Source organism: Podarcis raffonei, chromosome 6 (assembly GCF_027172205.1).
Source record: "Podarcis raffonei isolate rPodRaf1 chromosome 6, rPodRaf1.pri, whole genome shotgun sequence".
NCBI classification, from domain to species: Eukaryota; Metazoa; Chordata; class Lepidosauria; order Squamata; family Lacertidae; genus Podarcis; species Podarcis raffonei.
Window position 1 is genome coordinate 50,300,415 of NC_070607.1, and position 21,491 is coordinate 50,321,905.

The window sequence follows — 21,491 nt, forward strand, 5'->3', positions numbered from 1 at the left end:
AGAACAAAAACATTGTTTTATAATATAAAACAATGGTTGAAACAGCTTGGGTGGCCTTACAATCTCTCTCACAATGGAGCACAAAGGGATTTCTGGAAGGCTTACTCTGCTTTGCTTGCTCCGTTATGACAGAGCTCAATGCACACCTGCTGCTACTGGTTTTTCATTTCGTTTCGTTTTTGTTTTTTCTTGCACACTGAGATGTTAAAAAACAAACAAACTCCTGGCAATGCCAATTCCCAATAATTACATGCTGTTAAAATCGCGGAGTGGGATTGCCTTTTTCAGTCAAGTGTTAAGGTGAAAGGTGGGCATTATCTGAGTTGCAGACCCTGCAGTCTCCTCTGGAACTGGAGAAGAAATGAAATGTCTGATCAACTGGTGTTTCCATCAATGCTAAACAAAAGTTTCAAGAAATGTATTCAGAAGCCGCTGAAAGCTATGAGATCTAACCCCCATTCTGAGCTTAGCAATTATTAATATTTTCTAAAAGATCAGAAAAACAACATTTACTTTAATGCAACAATAAAAGCAATCCTGGTCACTATTTGCCCAAAGGATATTATTATGAAAATTACATAAAGAGCTACTAGACAATCAGAAGAACTGAGACCACCATGCTATAAGTTTTTCGAAGAAAGCTATAAATACCTTATTTATTCTCTTTCTATGTACCATAGAGCAAAGAGGAGAACGTTCCTGAGTAGTGTAATTAGGTCATTTAAATTTACACCAGTGAACAACACTCTCAATTTGTGAAGGTATTGATGAACACAATTACTTCTATGAAAATGATTAAATATATTTGGAATGATGAAGAAATATTTTTGGGGGTCTAACAGGAGGAGGTACAGGGTAAGTATAGAGAAACTATTTCTGAGATGCAGAAAATTGATAGCTCACAGCATATAGCTTCAGTGTCACAAGCAATAGCCTGAGATTAAAATCAATCATTATCCATGATTGCTTAACTTACATCGATTTCACATATTTACTTACCAAAATTCACATCAATTTCTGCTCAGTTTTATTTACAAATATCTGTATTTCTTCCCCTCTATAATCTCCCTCAGCAAAAGGCTAATAAGGTTCATGCTAATTTTGATTGCAGTGTAACTGACCATTTTGCAATGCAATCTGCTCAGCTGTTTTGTTAGGTATTGGACTTCTGCATATGACTTGCTATTTTATGTTATTTATTTTGTGATGCTGAGGAACTAGTGAAATATCAAAAGCACAAATGCAGACAATTCCACCAAGAAAGAAAAGTGAAAGGCATCTAAATAAACCTGTGTACTTGCATAAAGAGCTTACAGATGAGCTGATATTTAAGAAGGGCATGTACAGTATAAGAAATGGAAAATCATGAAAGAAGAGTACAAACAAGTAGCAGATAGTTGCAGGGAGAAGGTTAGAATGAGCTGAGGAAGATGGAGAAATGCTACAGGCAGACAGAGAGAAGGCGGAACTGCTTAACACAGGCATCTCTAAACTTGGCCCTACAGATGTTTTCGAACTACAACTCCCATCATCCCTAGCTAACAGGACCAGTGGTCAGGGATGATGGGAATTGTAGTCCCAAAACATCTGGAGGGCCGAGTTTGGGGATGCCTGGCTTAACACCTACGTTGCCTCTGTCTGCACCCAAAAGGAAAGCAGGGCCCAATATGGTGATAACAGAATAAATAATGCAAGGAGGGAGTTCTAGCCCAAGACAGGAAAAGAGGTTATAATGGAACACCTAGCTTATTTAAACAAATTCAAATCTCCAGGGCCTGATGAGCTACACCCAAGCGTACTAAAGGAGCTAGTGGATGTGATCTCAGAGCCTCTGTCTATAATCTTTGAGAATTCTTAGAGAATAGGTGAGGTCCTTGCAAACTGGAGTCAGTCTGTGAGCACTTAGAAAAGGAAGCTGCAATTACTAAAACCCAACATATGTTTTTTCAAAAACAAGATGCGCGACAAATCTCATTTCTAGATCCATTTCAATTGGAGTTTCAATCTGGCTTTTGTACAGAAACTGCCCTGGCTGCCTTATATGATGACCTCTGTTGGGGGAGAGACAGGGGCAATATGTCCCTGTTAATCTTCCTTCCTTGACTTTTTTGCAGATTTCGATACCATCAACCACTGTATCCTCCTGGAGAGGCTATCTGATGTGGCGGTGGGCAGCACAGCTTTGTAGTGGTTCCAGTTCTACTTGGATCATGGTCTTCAGCAGGTGATGCTTGGGGACTGTTTTTCAGCACCAAGGGACCTTCAATGTGGAATCCCTCAGGGCTCAGTTCTATCCCCTAGGTTTAAGATCTACAGTGGTACCTCGAGTTACAAACACCTCGGGTTACAAACACTTCGGGTTACAGACTCCGCTAACCCGGAAGTAGTACCTCGGGTTAAGAAATTTACCTCAGGATGAGAACAGAAATTGTGCGGCGGCAGTGCAGCAGCAGTGGGAGGCCCCATTAGCTAAAGTGGTATCTCAGGTTAAGAACAGACCTCCAGAACAAATTAAGTTCGTAACCAGAGGTACCACTGTATATGAAGCTGCTGAGTGGAGTCATCTGGAGTTTTGGAGTGTGTTGCGAGTAGTATGCTCATGACACACAACTCTATTTCTCCTTTACATCTACAGGCTTGGCAGTGGATGTGCTAGACTGATGTCTTGCCTCAGTAATGGACTGGACGGGAGCCAATAAACTGAAGCTCAATCCAGGTAAGACAGAGATACTGTACCTTCTCATCTTTGGCTGGTGGTTCAACTATGCCCCTATCTGAGCAGGGATAGCCTAACATATGTGACCTATGCTCTGGTAACCTCTAGGCTGGATTACTGCAATGAGTTATACATAGGGCCACTTCTGAAGACAGTTCAGAAACTTCAGCTGGTGCAAAATTCAGTGGCCAGATTGCTCACCAGAACAAGACAGTTTGAGTATATAACATCAATCCTGACCTGACTACACCGGCTGCCAATTAGTTTCCAGGCCCAAATCGAAGTGCTTGTGTTGACCTATAAAGCCTCACATGCCTCAGGACCTGAATACCTTAAGCTTCCTTTAATTCCTAGGGTACATGTAGCTCAGTTGGTAGAGCATGAGACTCTTAATCTCAGGGTTTTGTGTTCAAGCTTCATGTTGGGAAAGTGATTTCTGCAATGCAGGGGGTTGAACTAGATGACTGTTATGGTTCCTTCCAACTCTATAATTCTCTGTTACTAGAAGTTCATATGCAATGTGACTTACATTTAGTGAATTTATGAATTCCATATGCTCTAAATGTTCAAACATGTTCAGGAAAATCTTTATCATAAAATTTCTAGCTTCTTTCTGTTCAAAGAAGCTCATTTTACACTAAATAAATATAGGGAATACAAAAGTGAAGAAGTCAAGTCTACCTGTTCCCAGCGGCAGATGGTGCCTGGATAGGTAAAATGCTAAACTAAGGTGCTCATGACAACAGTTAAGAGTCTCTGCTTTGTCATAGGGTGTGGAATAATGCTGATTACACAGAATATATAATGTTACAAGGTACGGTTACTGCCTGAGGCCAACAACCTTCTGCAATCTGACTCATCCCAAATGATGCTGTTGCTAAATCTTGCCCTTTTTTCATCCACAGCAACTCTGCCAATCAAGCTAATTGAATGTACCAGAGGGCTACCTTCCTAAGCTCCAGGCTTCCTACAACACAGAAAACTCCCTAGGCATTATTTTAAAATAAGGATTCAGTTCATAAATTATATGTATTGTAGCTATTATATACACCAATGATTTCTGGCATGCAAAATATATCCTTGAGTGGTGACGTAAGAAATTCCTTAGTTTGAGGTCTCAAAGATCAACTGCCAAAAATAGTTTTGTTTGGTTTATGCTTTTGTATACAATTTGGGCAACCAGAGGGTGGAATAGCAGAGAGGAATGATTTAAATACAACAGTGGGAAATCACAAAGCAGACTCCGAGGATATAAAAGACCCTGAAATTGTCTTTCCCATATGCAGCTTTTTTCCCATAAGCATTTTACAGAACTAAAGGTAAGCTTAAAATTGGACACTGTTATCTAAAATTCGTTGTAGGAAGCAAACCAATGGTTCATCTGAACATTTAATATTTATATTTCACTTGTCAATCGTATGCATGCCATGCTGCATACATTAAGCAATAAGGACACACTTCCCTGGGTAAAGAAATGTTTTCCACTTCAGTGAGTGGGTCATGGCCTACAAAACACAGTGGAAGCACCAGCCACACATCTGTAACTCTTGCTACACATCTTAACTCTTGACACTGCAAACAACACAATTGCTGAAGACTTACATTAAACCTCTCCAATTTAATTTATCTCAGCCAATCAGACTCGTTGCACATGAGACACTATATGCCATAAGAACTTAAGCAGAGTACTGCCAAAAGCCCATCTAGTTCAGCATTCTGTTCTCACAGTGAGCAGCAAGATGCTCATGGGATGCCAGGAAACAGAACCTAAGTTCAATGGTGCTCTACCCACCTGCAATTCCCAGCAACTGGTATCTAGAGGCATACTGACTCCGATGGTGGAGGCAGAGCATAGTCATTATGGCTACTGATAACTTTTTCCTCCATACGTTTGTCTAATTCTTTTTCAAAACCATCCAATTTAGTGGCCAGCACAACATGTTGTCTAGTTTAACTATGCACAGTACAAATAAGTAATTTATTTCATCTGTCCTGAATCTTCCACCCTTCAGCTTCGTTTGATGTCCACTGGTTCTAAAACTTCTTTCTATCCACTTTTTCCATGCCATGCATAAATTGTATACACCACTATCATACCTACTCATACTCACATTTTCTCTGAACTAAAAAGCCCCAATTCACACCCCAACTCATAGAAGAGTTGCTCCAACTCCTTAATCATTCTGGGTGCCCTTTCTGAACCTTGTCCAGCTCTAAAATATCCTTTCTGAGGAGATGTGACCAGAACCATACACAGTATTCCAAGTGTGGTTGCACCATAAAGGTAAAAGGACCCCTGACCGTTAGGTCTAGTCATAGACGACTCTGGGGTTGCGGCGCTCATCTCGCTTTATTGGCTGAGGGAGCCGGCGTACAGCTTCCGGGTCATGTGGCCAGCATGACTAAGCCACTTCTGGCGAACCAGCAGTGCATGGAAATGCCGTTTACCTTCCCGCCGGAGCGGTACCTATTTATCTACTTGTATTTCGTGCTTTCGAACCACTAGGTTGGCAGGAGCAGGGACCGAGCAACGAGCTCACCCCATCACGGGGATTCGAACCGCCAACCTTCTGATCGGCAAGCCCTAGCCACCCGCGTCCGGTTGCACAATAGATATAATAGCATTTTGATATTGGCAGTTTTTATTTCCAATCCCTTTACTAATGATCCATAGCATGGAATTTGCCTTTTTCACAGCTGACACACACTGGGTCAACATCTTCACTGAGCTACCCACCAGAACCCCAAGGTCTTGTTCCTAGCCAGTCATCAATTCAGACACCATAAACATATATGTGAGAGATAAGAATGGCCGCATAAACATGAAAAGGCTGACAAGAAAAAACAAAGCACCAGGCAGACCACATATAGACAGGAATGTAGTAATGAATCTCCTTGAATAAGAAAAGAAATGACAGATTATAAATGGCACTGCAGCTTTTGCAAGTGAAAAAGGTGTTTATTACACCAGGAACTGCCAACCCAGCGCCAAGTGGTGGCCAGTCATTTCTATTGGGGGGGTGGCAGACGTTTCCTTGGGCCATGGAAGGGTTTTTCTCAATATAAAGGTGGTACCCAGTATACTCTGTGTGTATTTTGATTGAGAGAGATACACTTAGCAGAGCGAGATGGAGAGGTACATGTATAGTCTCTGTGTATGTAAAGTGTGTGTGTGTGTTAAAGAGAGAGAGGGGAAGAGTATGGTGCAGTGTGGCCACCTTGCTATTGCTCTTGGTACTGGGGAATGTTACCTGTTGTTATTCAATATATGTAATTAGAAATACCCTGCATAGCATGCAAATGGCCACCCAGAATAGTGAAGGTACAATATGGCAACCCTAATGAAACACAAGCAGCACTGAAAAGTTCCAATGCAGCTTTAGCTAAAACTGTTCAATTTGTTTCTTTAAAGTTACAACAACATAAACTATGACATTCCCTAAATATTGTTTCCTTTGGATTTTTCATACTCTTTTCTGTAATCCTCAGACAGCTGGGGGCAGGGGTAGCCTTTGCTTTCTATAGTCTGAAATTGGTTAGCTCCCCTCAAAAAATGTTTTAAATTGAATGGATGTATCTGTAGGTGGGCGATTAAAATGTTTTGTAGGCTAGTAACTTTGGTGAACTTATTTGCAAAGCTGGGTTATTACTGAACTGCCTTAGGCAGCTTTCCCAGCAGTGTCTGACCCTGTTCTAACAGATGGTTGCAGGGGGCTTACACTGAAACCCACAGTTCCTAATTTACAACTTTCCTGAAAATGTCAAAATTATTAAATTGCACTGCAAAGTGCAAAAAGTCCAGAGCATGCACAGCCAGGAATAGAGGCAGAACTAAATTTATCCTGCCTGAGAAGAGATGGATATGAATGCTCCTGCCTGAAAAAAGAAACATGAAAATTAATTTTGCTAGCATGCTTACCACATTAAACACCATATTATTTTGCACAAAAGGATTAAAAGGTTTTAATCCTCCTTTGCAAGCAGCTGGTTCTTGGTGCAGCAAGTTCAAAGGACTCACCAATCTAATTTCCCTCCTCTAGTTTTAAGAATTTAAAGTGAGCTCAGACTCCTTTTACAGATAAACACAAGATGCACTATTACTTAGCCTCCCAACCCCAACAAGCTCCACTGTAAACAATCTCATTAGGATACCTGTTAGGATAATAAACAGCCTTCTTGGCTACTAGAAATGGTGAGGTAGATAAAAAATACATTTCATTTTAATAGTAGTGTATATTGTTCTCTGAACTGAATCTTGGACTCATCTACCTGGTGAAGAAGAGAGAATCCTGACTAACGATAATGAGTGCACTCTGACATTCCCATTACATAAGCCATTTTTCCTTATTTGTATAAACTACTTTCGCATGCATAGAGTTCAGAACAGAGCATCTGCAAACAAACAAAAGATCATTTACATGCTACCAAGATGCCAAGTTTCTGTTCCTGGCATGGAATGTAAGAAACACTCTACCACACGTTATTGATATTAAGTCAGTTGCTTATTTGAATATCTCTAGCAAAAGGATTTTTTTAGCTTTGCTCAATGTATAATTATTTCCGCTCACTTTTTAAGAGGATGGTAGAAAGAGGAAGACTGCTTATGATCCTTCAATATACAAAATACAGCCCTTTTCGCAAACTTTAATTTTTACAGTTTGAGAGTCATTGTGCCTTTTTGATTTCTTATTTAACACGAGTCACACAGAGCACCACTGAATTCCCACAGCACCTTTGCAGTTTAATTACTTCACCTCTTTCAGAAAGCCTATAGTTTGCACTTTAATCACATTTTGTTAAAGCCATTGAGAAAACTAATTACCTTTACTTTTCAAGTTTGCACAATGTACTTCCAATTGGTATTTTTCAAGCAAACACTTGACATCAAGTGAGTTCTGTCAGCAACTCTGACTTTAATTCTGGACCAATTTCTTTTTTCCAGTAGTGCTATCACCTAGTGGTGGTAGTGCAGAAGGCAATGTATGTCCAATGTATGTGTGGGAAATTTGGAGAAGAGAGATTTGTGATGAGATAACATGCCTTTCCAGTCACCACTAGCCGGATAGTTCCATTCGTCTCCCATTCTCCCCAGGCATGGAATTCTAATTCAAGATGAAGGTAGGGCCCACAGATGATATGAGGCACCCAACACATAACGTCAGTGTGTTATTATGCAATGTTACTTGCAGACCATCATTCAATCTTAAACATCCAGCCGCGAAGCAAGTCACATTTTAAAACCAAATTTGAGGTGCTCCGAAGCCTGCTTCAACTGCAATCCCCAGGAAAGTAACAACTAGGACTTCTCTTTAAAATAACTAGGTAATTATTTTACCTAGGCCTCCTCTGAAAACTACCAAACAAGCTATGGACTATCAGGCTTGTGCAGAGCATTTTAAATGAACCAAGTGGAGCAGATCTCCAGGTTTGTTTTGTTTATGATTCGGGGGGGGGATAGAATTTAAAGCTAGTGCCCCCCCAAATATTCTGTTGATTGATGCCTCCCCATCATGTGAAGGAATAGCTTGTTCAATCAACTTCTAGAATGCAGAAATAGTTCCCACCTCCATCAAGGGATTGTCATTATTTTCTGATGGATGTACGAGAGAAAAAGCCAAATGACAGAAGAATCAGCTCCTGCTGCCAATGGAACTGTGAAAGTAACTTTGGAAGGAATGATGGGTTGGTTCACAGAATTACTCTACCCCTGTGGAGAAACCCGATGATGTCTCATGACTGACAGAGCTTTGTCTCTGAAATGCATCTGGTAGAGGTAATGGCTACCAGGGACAGAACTCTAAAGGATAGTAAGCACAGTGGGACCTACTTGAATGGCTCATAAGGAGGACATTATAGAGTTCATAAGACAGTATGTAGATGCAAGTGGTTGCACTAGTGAGCAAGAAGTGGTGCTCCTTGAAGGAAAATGAGGCAGGAACTGGCTGAGCTGACATAGGTCGATCCAGGTCTTTGGAGATGACAGATGAAAGTGTTGAAGCCTGACATCACACAGTATTGGTTTTGAGACCTAGAGACGAGCCTTCCTGGAGAAGGAGAAGGAAGCCTGAAGACTGTTGCTTATCTGGGAAAATTCCATTTGATGAGACGTCAGGTCCTCCAATACAGGTGTACTGAGGACGATCTTTTGTATGCCAGAATAGTGCCTATAGTGTTGGAAGACTAGCTTTTTAGTCATTTCTTCCCTTCAACTTCCATAAGTGTAGACAGAGCCAAGGTGGGTCCTTGAGAGAGAAGGTTTTACCTGACGGTTAGAGGATAGCACCATGAAAACGTAAGGTTGGTTAGGGTCATGAAGCGGCAAGGTCATCTTGGCCCGTTTTTATTGAATCTTCCTCAGGCTCTTGCTATCAGGGATAACTAAGGGGGGCATACTGTAGCCCCTATGGCCATGGTGCTGTGAGGGCACCCATGGCTTCCATTGACCATAAGTAGAATTGGAAGAATTTCCTGACTTGTCAGCTATCTATAGTGGTGAAGAGATCGACTTCAACTTCCCCAAAGTGACTGGTTATGAGATGGGAGTTTCCATTCCCCATTATTGAGACATTCTTTCCTCAGTCAATCTGCCTCTGGGGTTTCTGCTCTGGTAGAAAACCTACCCAGAGAAGGAGTCTGGATGCCTCCTGTTGTAGAGTAAGCATTTTCATAGCTCCATGTCTGTTTATGTGTGTGCCTTTAGAATGAAAACTGGTTATGTGAATCAGGATTGCCTGAATGTACATGTGAGCTGCACTGTTGTATTCAGGGGAAAACAAGAGTGCCTGGGTTGGGACTGAGAACCCTTGTGTGGAGGACACACTTCAGACTGCCTCCTGGAGGTGGAGGGAGTAGTAGTAGATATATATTGTTGATGGAGAACATTTGGAGACTGATATGGGGCTGAAGGGAAATGTACTTCCATGGCTAGGTCTATTTGGGGCAGTGCAGTGGATCTTGGCTCTGAGGAGGGTTTCCATAGGATAAGGATTTCCCCAAAGTTCAGCTAAGGGAGAGCTTCCCTGTGGTTGAACTGCTTGCTCTCCTTCTCCAGAAGAAGATGCTGTTGCCATCCTCTCTCTGTGCAGTGAGCACTACTCAGCCAAGGCAGGGACAGGGCCTCCTGCTGAGCTTTCCATTTCACACCCCTCCCCCAGTTAGAAAGATGCCAGATAAAGGGGGATTTATGGGTACACCTGATCTAGCTCTGAAATGTTCTGTATAGAAATCCCCTAAAGAGGGGGAAGCAGAGGCTGGTAAACTGGGAAGATCTGCCATAACTGGGGTGAAAGTAGCAGCAGCTACTGCTAAACATGAGGGAAGGGCTGGAGCTAGAAGTTTGAGTAGAAGCAGATCTCGCTGAATCACATCTATTGCCTTTAGAGGCTGTAGTTTGCAGCTTTAGTTCTCTCCTAGCAGGAGGAGAGTGTGAATTTCTTCTGTGCCTTTACTATTTAAATGCAGCCAAAGAAGCAGACTGAACAATAGTCATTCCTTTGCAGAAGAAATATCAGTTTCGGTTTCCATAGCCTTAACTGCCATGAGCATTAAGGCCAGAGAGGGAGAAATACAGAGGCTACTGATTCTTAAAGGTTGTGAAAATAAGTAACATACAAAGCCACAAGGTAAAGGAACCAGAGAACACAAAGAATTTCAACAAGAGGTAGAAGAAACAAGGAATTAACCAGCCTGAAAGAAGGTGAACACCCGGAGTCTCAGGAAGAAACAACCAGTTTCTGCGAGGCAAAATAAAAAACTGAAGAAGGGGAGAGCGGAAGGTGCCAAGACGGCAGTTTCCTGTTTGAATTGTTTATTTATTTTTGCTAGCTTGATTGCCAGGCCGCCCTGAACGTAAGCCCAATCTGGCAGCAGCTTTTACGGGGTCTCCAGAAATGACATGAAGACTGGCAACATTAACCCTGCCATAAGATGGTGGGTTCTGCAACAGCAACAGCATTTGTAACTGGAGTCAGTAATGTAGGGAGCAGGTCTTCCAGGCGAAGTGAAAGCGACCGAAGACACCACTACAGGCCCAGATAATGGAGTTGTAAGTGCTGGAGTCATTGGAGACAGTGAAAGTGGCATTGAGGTTGCTGGTGAAATCAACAAAGTATGGGCTTGCAAGAGCTGCTCTTAATGGCAGTCCTATCACTTCTCATGGGTCACTGGGAACCTCAGTTGGCTCAAAATCGACACCAAGGATATAGAAAATGCTGGAGGATCCAGAGGAAGATGAAAAATTATAGCCAAGGGAGAATGCTTAATAAACACTTGACAAGACTGGCAACTCAGTCTTGTGAGACTCCCAAACAGAACAAACAGCAATCATGACTGTTCTGTTCTCTCCCACAAAGTCATGTTCTTCCCCACACCAAAGAATGGCACTAAGTGAAGGATGACTAATGTATCACAAACACATGAGCACCGAATGAATGTACCAACTCCTAACTCATTGAAAAACTAAGCAAACCAATGATTTATGGTCCAAAGGAGACAGAAAAGCTGACCAAAAAACAGTTAGAAGAAGTTAGAGCAGAGCTGGCTCAGCCATTAGGCAGGGTGAGGCCACTACCTTAAGTGGCAGAAGTCCCCCAGGTGGCAAGCCCATGGCTGCAATGCCTACCCCACCACCTCCACCATTGGCAAAGAAGTGCCACTGCCATTGGTACCCATTTTGGGTGAGATCATGTCTATTTTTGGCAAGATCTCATCCAAAATGTGTGATCTTGCCCAAAATTGGCCCCAATAGAAAATACTTCTCTGCCAGCAGCAGGAACAGTGGTAGTGGCACAATATAGCAAACCATGTTAGAGCAAACCGCACAGGAAGATGTTTATTCCATCCCTTCAGCATTCTGGGGGAGGGAGGGGAGAGTGCCAGTTTCTTAGCCAAAGCTCTAGAATTCCACCAAATTGCTTTGTGTATGCACATTTCCTATCAGTGTCACAGCACGGAGAATACAAAGAAGAGTAAGTGACTGTATAGCTCTAGAATAGTCTTCACATAACCATGTAACGTATATAAAGAATATAGCACTACTGACATTAGTCAGGAGTAATTGTGACAACTGAAAGATCAAAATGAGGGGAAGGAAAACTACCACCTATTGTAGTATAGCTAAAATTTAGCCCTATTTAGACATGACAGTTTCCTCAAGGGCTGTCTGTGCTACTCATGTGCCACACCTCCTGCCTACATAAGAGCAAAGTGAGTCCTTATGGAGACAGAAAGGCAATTTAATATAAAGGCAGCTAGGAAGTAAAAATTGGGTTATTAAAGATGAAATTCTTATATCTAAAAATTGTGCTTTTCCTTCACAGTATGCTGGAAGTCATCTCTATGTATTTTATTAAATTACCCAGGAAAAGCTGTCTCCTAATCTTTTAAATGAAATAAAGACTCTTATGTGAAATCAACATTTCTAGACTTATAATATTCTGGGTTTGTCAATAACACATTTCTCAACATTTTATTCACAATGTGAATTTCACCAAGTACATATGCAGAAACCCACCCAACCCGCAAAAAAGCAAACAAACTGACTCAGCACTTCCCAAATTCCAGATTGGTTTAGGCTCCAGTTGAGAATGAGCCAACAGTGATAGTATTGGACAGGAGATAAAATTCTGTGGCTAGAATTGCAGTCTGGAAGTTAAGTAGCAATCAGAGCATTATATCATTTGGCTATGGGGGGGGAGTTTTCAAAACTGGAGCATCATGCTATAATGCTGCACAGTACTACATGTTTGGAAAACAGCCACAGACATGTCTGAATATTTGCCAAAACTACTGCAAGTCACACTACAAGGTGGTTGTACAGTACTTGATCGTTGTATAAAAGGAAGTTGGAATGGTCTCCTGGGGAGAAAAGAATTTTGCCAGTTTTATGAATTCTGTAGCAAACACACAACAGTGTTAGAACAAACCATTCTAGGCAGCATCTGAAAAGCAGAAGGATCCTGATAAAGAGACTTTTGAGACACAAAAAAGCAGAGTTTGTACAGCTTAAGCCTTCATGAAGTCCCTGCCTTCATTTTTCCTGTGACCACAGTGTTTGCTTATTTATCTCAGAGAGGTCTCAAAGCAGAAATACACTTTGTCACCGTGTTAGAAAGATATACAGTTAATGTACGAGCAAGCACTTTAGCTGGCCCTACAGCATGTGTTCTTCCTCTGTCTTTAAATGACTGGAAGAAAAACACAAATTTAAAGATGAAACTGTGAAAACAAACCTCACTGCTAGTAAAGCAGCTGCTTCCTTGACTTCCATTACACACAAATGAAAGTGATGGTCCCTTAAGTGATTTGTGGTGTTCCAGCATTTGCCCACTGAACCATTCACTGTTCTAGACCTTGATTTACCTCAGAACTTTGCCAGCTGAACATTCTCACAATATTTATTGTTGATGTGGAAGACAAACTCCATGTCTTGGAGGTTACAGAAAAAGACACCAACATTAATCCCATTCTACTTCAAGCTTTAAAGCATTTGTGTTTGTTGCTAGGTTATGCGTTTGATTTGGAAACCAGATTTGCAGTACTAGCAAACTGAAAGGTGGCAGGCTGTCCTTTACTACAGGCACGCAGGCAGGCTTTCCCAAATTGCAGGGTTTTGAAACCTATTTGTACTTGCACATAGAGGCCCTGAATGGCTTTCAGGAGACACTAACATTCCCACTGTGTAAGCTGCCCCAATCCAATATACTCTGAATTCAATAGCAATACATCACCGGAGCCAGGGATTTATCTTGCAGATTTCTACAATCATTATTAACAGCATTACAACCCACTTTTGTTTTGCTAATTTGGTGCTTCACCCATGAATAAGTGAACTTCATAGAGTAAATTACATACACAATATAAGTGCTGTTCTTATTATATTAACAGGGACCCATATATGTAATTCATCCAGTGTGGTTTCTGAGTATATCCACATTGCACTTAACTCCATTAGGCAACGATGGGCTGGCATTCAACCAAGCACACTTAACAAACTCCTTTGGGAAGCCAGGTGAACTGAATTCACCAAGATAGAAAGGATGAAAATGACAATTAAAAAGAAGAAGAAGATAACAGCTTTTAATTAAGAAACGAAGCAATGCACATTTATGGAAAACATAATGGGAATGGATCCTTAACAGAACTATTTAATTGTTAAAATATTAAAGTCACTTCTGTCATCTCACCCGTGGGTCTAAATTCACGAGTCTTCATTCTTAAATTGTTTCTGACATCAACTAAGGACAAGCTGAGAATTTAACTATTTTTAATAGAAACCTCTTCAATATGAAACCTGAATTTAATACAAAAGAGAAGCTAAAATAGACCCTTATCATTTTTTAAATACTGTACCATATGTGATGGACACATACTACAGTTTTTTATTTAACAGGAGTTAAATCTCAAAGTAACTGCACTAGAGGACTGAAGCTGAACCCGTTCTTATCCCCCCCCCCGGTCCGAGAACACAAAGAGTAAGGAACTGGCTTCTCACGGCAGCATGAGATACTATATGCAAAATATTGGAAATCTGGTATTACCTCAAGACTGAAAGAATGGGAACAAAGGTTGTTTGAATATTCTAATAAATAGAATGGTGGAGAAATGATAATATTTCTCCCTACTGAATTTAAGGAGTTGGTGAGTTCATTGATTTTGACAGACATATAATCTTAACTCTTAGGGACGTGTGTGAGAGAGTTTTCATCTGCAGTTCTCCAGCCTGCATATATTCTGTTCAAGACTTCACTGTGAAATTGAGTTGGGTGGGCTCTGTTTGCTTGGTTGGTAATTAGATTACCAACCCAGCACCACTATCTTTTGGATGAATCTGAAAAGGACAGCACCCAAGAGAATCAGCAACCTTACTCCAACCCCCTCAAGGAAGCCCCTGTGTACTTTGACGTCAAAAGAGACAGAGTAGGTGGATGGGGAAATGGTATTGCGTATTTTAAAAGCATGATTATCTAGAGGAAGCTGAAGCAATGTAGTAATAGTCACATTTTCTACCGAGAATCTACTTACTCCCTCCTTGTATTAAGGGTAAATACAAACCCCAATAAATGGTGCCATTTAACTTCTCAGCTAGTGATACTCCATGTAAAGACTTTGCTTTTCTGGCAGTAAAGTAATGAAGAAGCTGGTGAATTGGTCTTTTATTCTTTGAGTCTGCTCAAGGAAGTGAAAAGAAAACTGATTTGTTATCAACTCATAGTGCCTCAAAAGACCCACATTAATGGCTAAAACATCTGTGGAAGATACCTGCTCCCTGAAAACTTGAGTCTGCAGAAATTATGAATATGATGAATCACAAGGACAATTACAGGCCATCTTGGGATGTTAAAAGTGAATGTCCTGTGAAATGGTCAGTTCTCTTCCTTGTACGTTTAGGGGGGAATCATTTAATTCTCCAACCAAGAGCTAATCCTTTGGTGGTATCTCTTTTATCCCCCTTTCCTGGGCATGAGGAGAGTATCGGTAACCTACTTCTGACCCTCTTTGGAAGCTCTCAATAAAAGTTTTAAGTTTGCCTGCCTTGAAACATGTTTTAGGAAGCAACATTTTAATGTTATTTTTAATTCTAAAGCAAAATGCATCTCACTTTGTTGGCTAATTTGTGGATGAACATAGGAAACTGTCTTTGACTGAGTCAGATCACCTGGAGATGTCATGGATGAAGGAAAGCATTTAATGTTCTGTAGGCTTTACCTTTTGAACGATATTTTAAATTCCACTGTATATAGTCTTCAATTCTGGATTTATCTGAACATCCAGTAATTCATAGGCTTAATGTACTGACTGGTTACTAGTAGATTATGTTGTTAAAGAATATCTGGACAGAGAAGCAGTTTTTTATTTTCTCATATACTGTGCATGTTATGCTTGGTTCTTGAAGTTAGGAGAATTTCCATTGTCTGGGGCAAAAAACGTTCAGGCAGTCCTATACAAACGCAGAACTAATCAAAGATTCAGGAGAAAATTCAATTGGACTTTTCAAACAGATTCAACTATCAAGTGGCTTGATCATGGCATTAAAGACTAGATGAATGCAAGCATACAACAGAGCAAATTCAGTTTCCACAGAGAACCAGATATGCAACATTTCTCCACAGGTGGGCCCCTTTTGTTATTGAAATACCCCCCCCCTCTCTCTCCCCCCCTCTCTCTCACACACACATATATAAAGAAGTTAAATTCATTTCCATAAGGAGCTTAGATGTTCCATGTGTGAATACTCAGCCTCATGGAAAGACCTGATAGAATGGTTCTAAAACTGAATAGTACTAAATAAAAGATCTCTTATGTTACAAAGCAATTTTTTCAACAACATGCATACACTATCTGTTCTGAAGGATAATGAAAAACAACACAACCTAGCCAAGGGCCTAACTGTACACACACATGGAACATAGCCTGCACAAGGGGAAACCTTATCAGTGGGAAAGCACGGTGTGTTGCCAATTACTTCTATGTTCAACTGCATGATGTAGCCTTGCTTTACAGGACTCAGAGACTGTGTCTCCACCCCCACCCCACCCCGTCTACTAAGATCTACTAGTAATAAAGGTTGTAAGAAGATCAGTAGGATAGTGCAGTGCCTTTAGCATGGTGGCCTAGTGAGGATGCTGAACAGGTTTCCAATAGAGGTTCAAAAATACAGCTTGCTACTAACTTTTCTAATAAATTTAAAGCTTTATCTGCACCATATGGCTAATTAGGCTACTTTAGCCATTTATCTTTAATGCCACTTTATCTGTTTTTAGTAGTTTTTAAGATGCCTTTGCTTATATATACATTTTAAACCTGAAATTTTATTGTAGAATTTTTTTCAATTGTTACTTTGAGAGGTACTGCAAGTGCCATGAAGGAGGCAGGGTATAACTTTTTAAAATAAATAAGCCAAGGAACAGCAGTAAATAACCAAATTATCCCAAGCGAAAGAGTTGTATATATTAGTCAGTACTCCTAAGAAGTTCAGATTTATAGTAATATTAGGGATGCAGACTGCGTAAATCTGTAAAGTGTGCATTTTTTAAAACTCCAATAGAAGCTATTCTTCCTGAAGTGAACAAAATTAATCTTTATTACAGAAAGCTACATGTTAGCTGCTTGGTAGTTACAATAAAGTGTCAAACAGGAACGCCTAATTTAGTGTTTTCCCAATATCTAACTTCTAAAGCATTTCCTTCACTTTTAATTCTAAATTAATTTAACCCCTTTATACCAGGCATGTGGATATACACCAATACATTGCTCCTTAAATCATAACTACATAGTATATGTGGTGCACCCAGTTTTAGTTATTCCTCTTTAGAGAGACACAAAATATTTGGAATATCTACATTTCAATTCATTTGATAAGGAATGTGCTGGGTATACCACTACCCTTTAGTAAAAAGACCTCAGTGGCCCACTTACAAACACCAAACAATGGCAGCAAACAAACTACAGTGACCCTTAGTTTATACAGTCACCCCATTTTCTTTTCTATGCAAAACAGATGAATGTAAGCCTCTGCTTCCACTTTAGAACAAAACACAGTTCCATATTATGCACAAACTTGGACAGAATATCAAACTATATTGGGTTATTTAAACTAACTTAAGTTTGAGCAAACCACAGTTCCCCGAGTTCATATGTAATGAAGAGTTGTGGCTTGTTTGAAAGTGAAAACTTCCACAAGTGGAGAAGAGAGAAGAGTGAGTACACATTAAAGAAAGACCATAAACCATGCTGAAACAGGAACGGATATGCCTCTCCCAGATGAGATAACCCCTCCTTTATGGAGTTGCATCTCTGCTTCCTATTCTTCCTGTACTCCATGTCACATGCTTCTTCCTCTACTAAAATATTAACTTAAAAATATATTAAACCCAATAAGTAAATATGATATGAGCTAATCACAGCAGAATTAGAATCTGCACTGAATTTCAGTTTTAACAGAAGAATTTCAAGCAAAACCACACACAAAAATTGCTTGCGCTGGGTAACAGGGGGCAGCTCTGTCATAATCTATGTGAGCTTCCCTGTGGATCTGGTTAGCTACCACTGGAAACAAAAATGCTGCATTTGATGGACCCTGAATGTGGCATATTTTATAATTAAGAGAAGGATTATTCTAAGTCAAATGTTCATTTTTTAGTATTCTGGCCTCTTAAATATACATACCTAAGGGACACATCCAGTACAGTGGTACCTTGTGTTACAGAGGGGATCCATTCCAGAGACCCATCCATAATGTGAAAAGCCCGCAACTTGAAGCACCGCATCTGCGCATGCGCGGCACGATTTACCGCTTCTGTGCATGCGGCGAAACCCAGAAGTAACCCATTCCAGTACTTCTGGGTTGCCGCGGGATGCAAGATGAAAACTATATGCTCTTATCCATGTATAAGACGCCCCCTAATTTTTGACATTATTGTTTAGGAAAAAAACCTAGTCTTATACACGGAAAAATACAGTATATTCATTTGGCTGTTTTCAATTAAACGTGAAGGAAAGTTTAGCTCAAAAGCAGGCCATTAGTGGAACATATATTTGAGATGGCAAACCCCATGCATAATTTCCCTTTAGTGGAGGGACATCATTGTAGCAACAGCCATTACTAAGATATCTATGATGATTTAGGTTTGCAAGCACAGTTGGTTTTCACAATAATTCTTCACAAGATTGGTTCATGCTGTAATTAGAATGCCTACACATATTCCCAAACCATAACACAACAAAAATGTGTTGTCTCTGCCCAGCTTACTTTACACACACACACACACACACACACACACCCCTAACACATTAATAAAGGTTTAGATCCCCACACCACCTAAAAGCTCTTGCACTAACAGTCATGGGTTGCACTCCTTCATTTTCACAGTCACACCTAAGCCTGCCTGTATAGGCTAAATTCAGTAGATCCTTGTACAGCAGTGAATTCCTACAAATGAGTTTCCTTTTTCAGGAGCAGAGCAAGAAACATCTGCTTTCCCACTACTAGGTAGCTTAGATTAAGACCAAGGCTCTTCAGAGAAGACCTGGCTATCTAAACAACTTACTTTTCATTTAAATTAATTCAATTACAGTCAAGAAAACTATTCAACACTTCCTTCTCCTGAGCTCAGCTGAAGAAGAGTCATACTGAAGGAACATATATACAATGACCTCTTTATCTGATGATTTGTGGAAAGTCTTGGCTTTACACCTTTAGGGTCTTGAACAGAGCAGAAGCCTACACAGCGTGTAAATATCTCCAGGGAAATCCAGCACTTCTGAGACATATTAATCAAGAGCAAAGATAGTAACATTTCCATATGTCATGTTGCACTGAGGCATTGCATCTCAATTTTTGTCCTTGGGTATTAGTAGCAAAGAGACTGACAGGTAAATGTCAAAAGGAAAATGGCAGCGTGCATTAATTGTTAGCCTCCATCTGCCATCTATTCTGTGGGTATAGGTACCCAGCTCCTAGACACACGGAAAGACTGATACCAAACTGAAGATGTCAGCAATCCAAGCAAATCAACCCTTTAAGGGTCAGTTGAACTAAAACTGCACCATTATGAATCAAAACAATCCCTTTAGGAATGTACAACCAGTTGCATGCATACATTCAAATTTCTCCCTCTTTCTACCTCTCCAACCCCAATAGTTCCTCATGTTGGATCAAGAACTACAGTGGCATTATGTTAAGTTTGAAGGACAATACTGGGCAGTGCAGAGTTCTGTGATTTGGGGAAAGTGTAAATCTGAGGTGCCTGCTATGTGCACAACCTTCTACGCTGAGATCCATCACCAGCATTTCTCCCATGCAAACACTACAGGCAAAAATTAAGGGGATTAAAAAGGGATAAAATTATAGTAGTAAATTTATCCAGGAAAGATCAACTGTCTTCCCTTGGCATCTATTACTTGACAATTGTTAAAGACTTCTATGAAGGGGTAGGGTAAGAAAATTATTTTAGAATGAACTCTCCCCATTTTAAACCTCCCCAATAGTTTTGCCATTTCCTTAACAAGTTTATGAAGCAGGGTTGCCAAATAAAGTTGATTCACATGTAAGAAAGTGATAAAGCAAAAGAGACTGCAACGTCCAGAACATCTGAAAGAACTGCTGCTGCTAGTTTGCAGAACCTCACCTTGACCTATATACCATGCAATAAATGCACAAATGTCAATAAATTGGAAGCAGGAGTATCTGGAAGGTAGGGTTCTAGCAGGAGCCAAAAAGGAAACACATGAGAAAATCAAAGTGAAAGGAGAAACCTATGTACCAAATGAAATAATACAGTGCGATTTTAGCTATACTTTTCATAATAAGAAGAGTGAGCAGGGGAGGGAGGTAGAGAGAGACTCTATTCCTGCATCTATGAAAGAGGCCTTGCAAATACTTTCAGCTGAGCTTTTTTATGAACCATGTATCTTAAGCAACCGTGGGGAATGGAAGCAAATCGGTTCAGAAATCACCACAAAACCCAGGGGGAAGTTGGAACAGTGAAAGGTATCTTGTCCTGTTGGGTCTGAATCAGAAAATTCTTGTTCCTTATCTTGTCTTGTTTATATTGCTTCATATATTTTCTACTCCTGTAATGAAAAACATGAGAACACAGCTTGTGGGCAATCCTCCACCCTTGCCTGACTTCTCCTCACTTGTGCTGATACTGCAGGAAAAGGTGTCCTTTTGGCACAGGGAGTCTGGGAGCAGCTCTCATGCCAGTACTGCTCCCCAGAATGCCAGCACAATGCACTCAAAAGGGCTGAGAATGCTACTTCAGCACACACACTCAGCTTGGAAAGCTCCCTGTATGAGTCAGGGGGCTCGCTTGACTTGGATCTTACTGAGCATATTGCATGAACTCATTGACATTATTTTTTAAAATCTCCCAACTCATTGTAGTTAACCTACTTTTACTCCCTAAGTGCTGAATCACCAGCAAAATTGGCAAAGAAAATGTCATTGGGATTGAATATTTCTCAGTGAAGATAAGGTTTCAAAGTCGTGGTAGCAGAATGAAATTAAGATTCTTGACCCCATTCCACAATAGTGAACAGAAGTACAGAACAGGTACTTGCAAGTGCCATTATCAAATAAGGGTTACTGGGAATCAGCATCCTAAACAGAAGCAAGTCAATGTATGTACAGATATGTAACCTGTTTTCCCCCCCCATAGGAAGATATATTACTCAGAAGAAAAAAACACATGTGAAATTCTCTGTCCTTTTTTTTTTTTTTAAACCAAGCATTCCTAGCTAGCATGCAGAAGCATTCAGTGTTCTAGTCTACACTGGTTTCCATGGTCCTCCAAGCACAAACGAAATAGCTGGTTTTGACCTATAAGGTCCTTGACTTTTTGGGTCCTTCATAACTGAGGAGATAACCAGGCATGCTATCTTGATTATACTATCTATGTGCCGAGCTCAAAACAGGAATTTAGCACAGATATGTAGAGAAAGGTATGATGGCTGTCCCACAATTGCAAAACTCCCTTTCCCTAGAGAGAGATCCAAGTCCAGACTTGAGTACTCTTTGGAACAGGTATGAAGCCTTCATTGAACTGCCATTTTAACAGCAAGCTAAGCAGGAACTAGGTACAGTGGTGCCCCGCAAGACGAATGCCTCGCAAGACAAAAAACTCGCTAGACGAAAGGGTTTTCCGTTTTTCGAGCTGCTTCGCAAGACGAATTTCCCTATGGGCTTGCTTCGCAAGACGAAAAAAATTCTGGGTTTTAATTTCTGTGTGCTGGGTGGCTGGGGGAACAGTTGGGGAGGGGTTTGCAAGAATCTGGA

At 40.6% G+C, this 21,491-nt stretch overlaps 1 protein-coding gene across 20 annotated transcripts in view; it reads right to left on the reverse strand.

The window, feature by feature from the left end:
- PTPRF (protein tyrosine phosphatase receptor type F) overlaps nucleotides 1–21,491 on the reverse strand; it is a 478,748-nt gene that overhangs the window by 234,964 nt on the left and 222,293 nt on the right. The window lies entirely within an intron of this gene.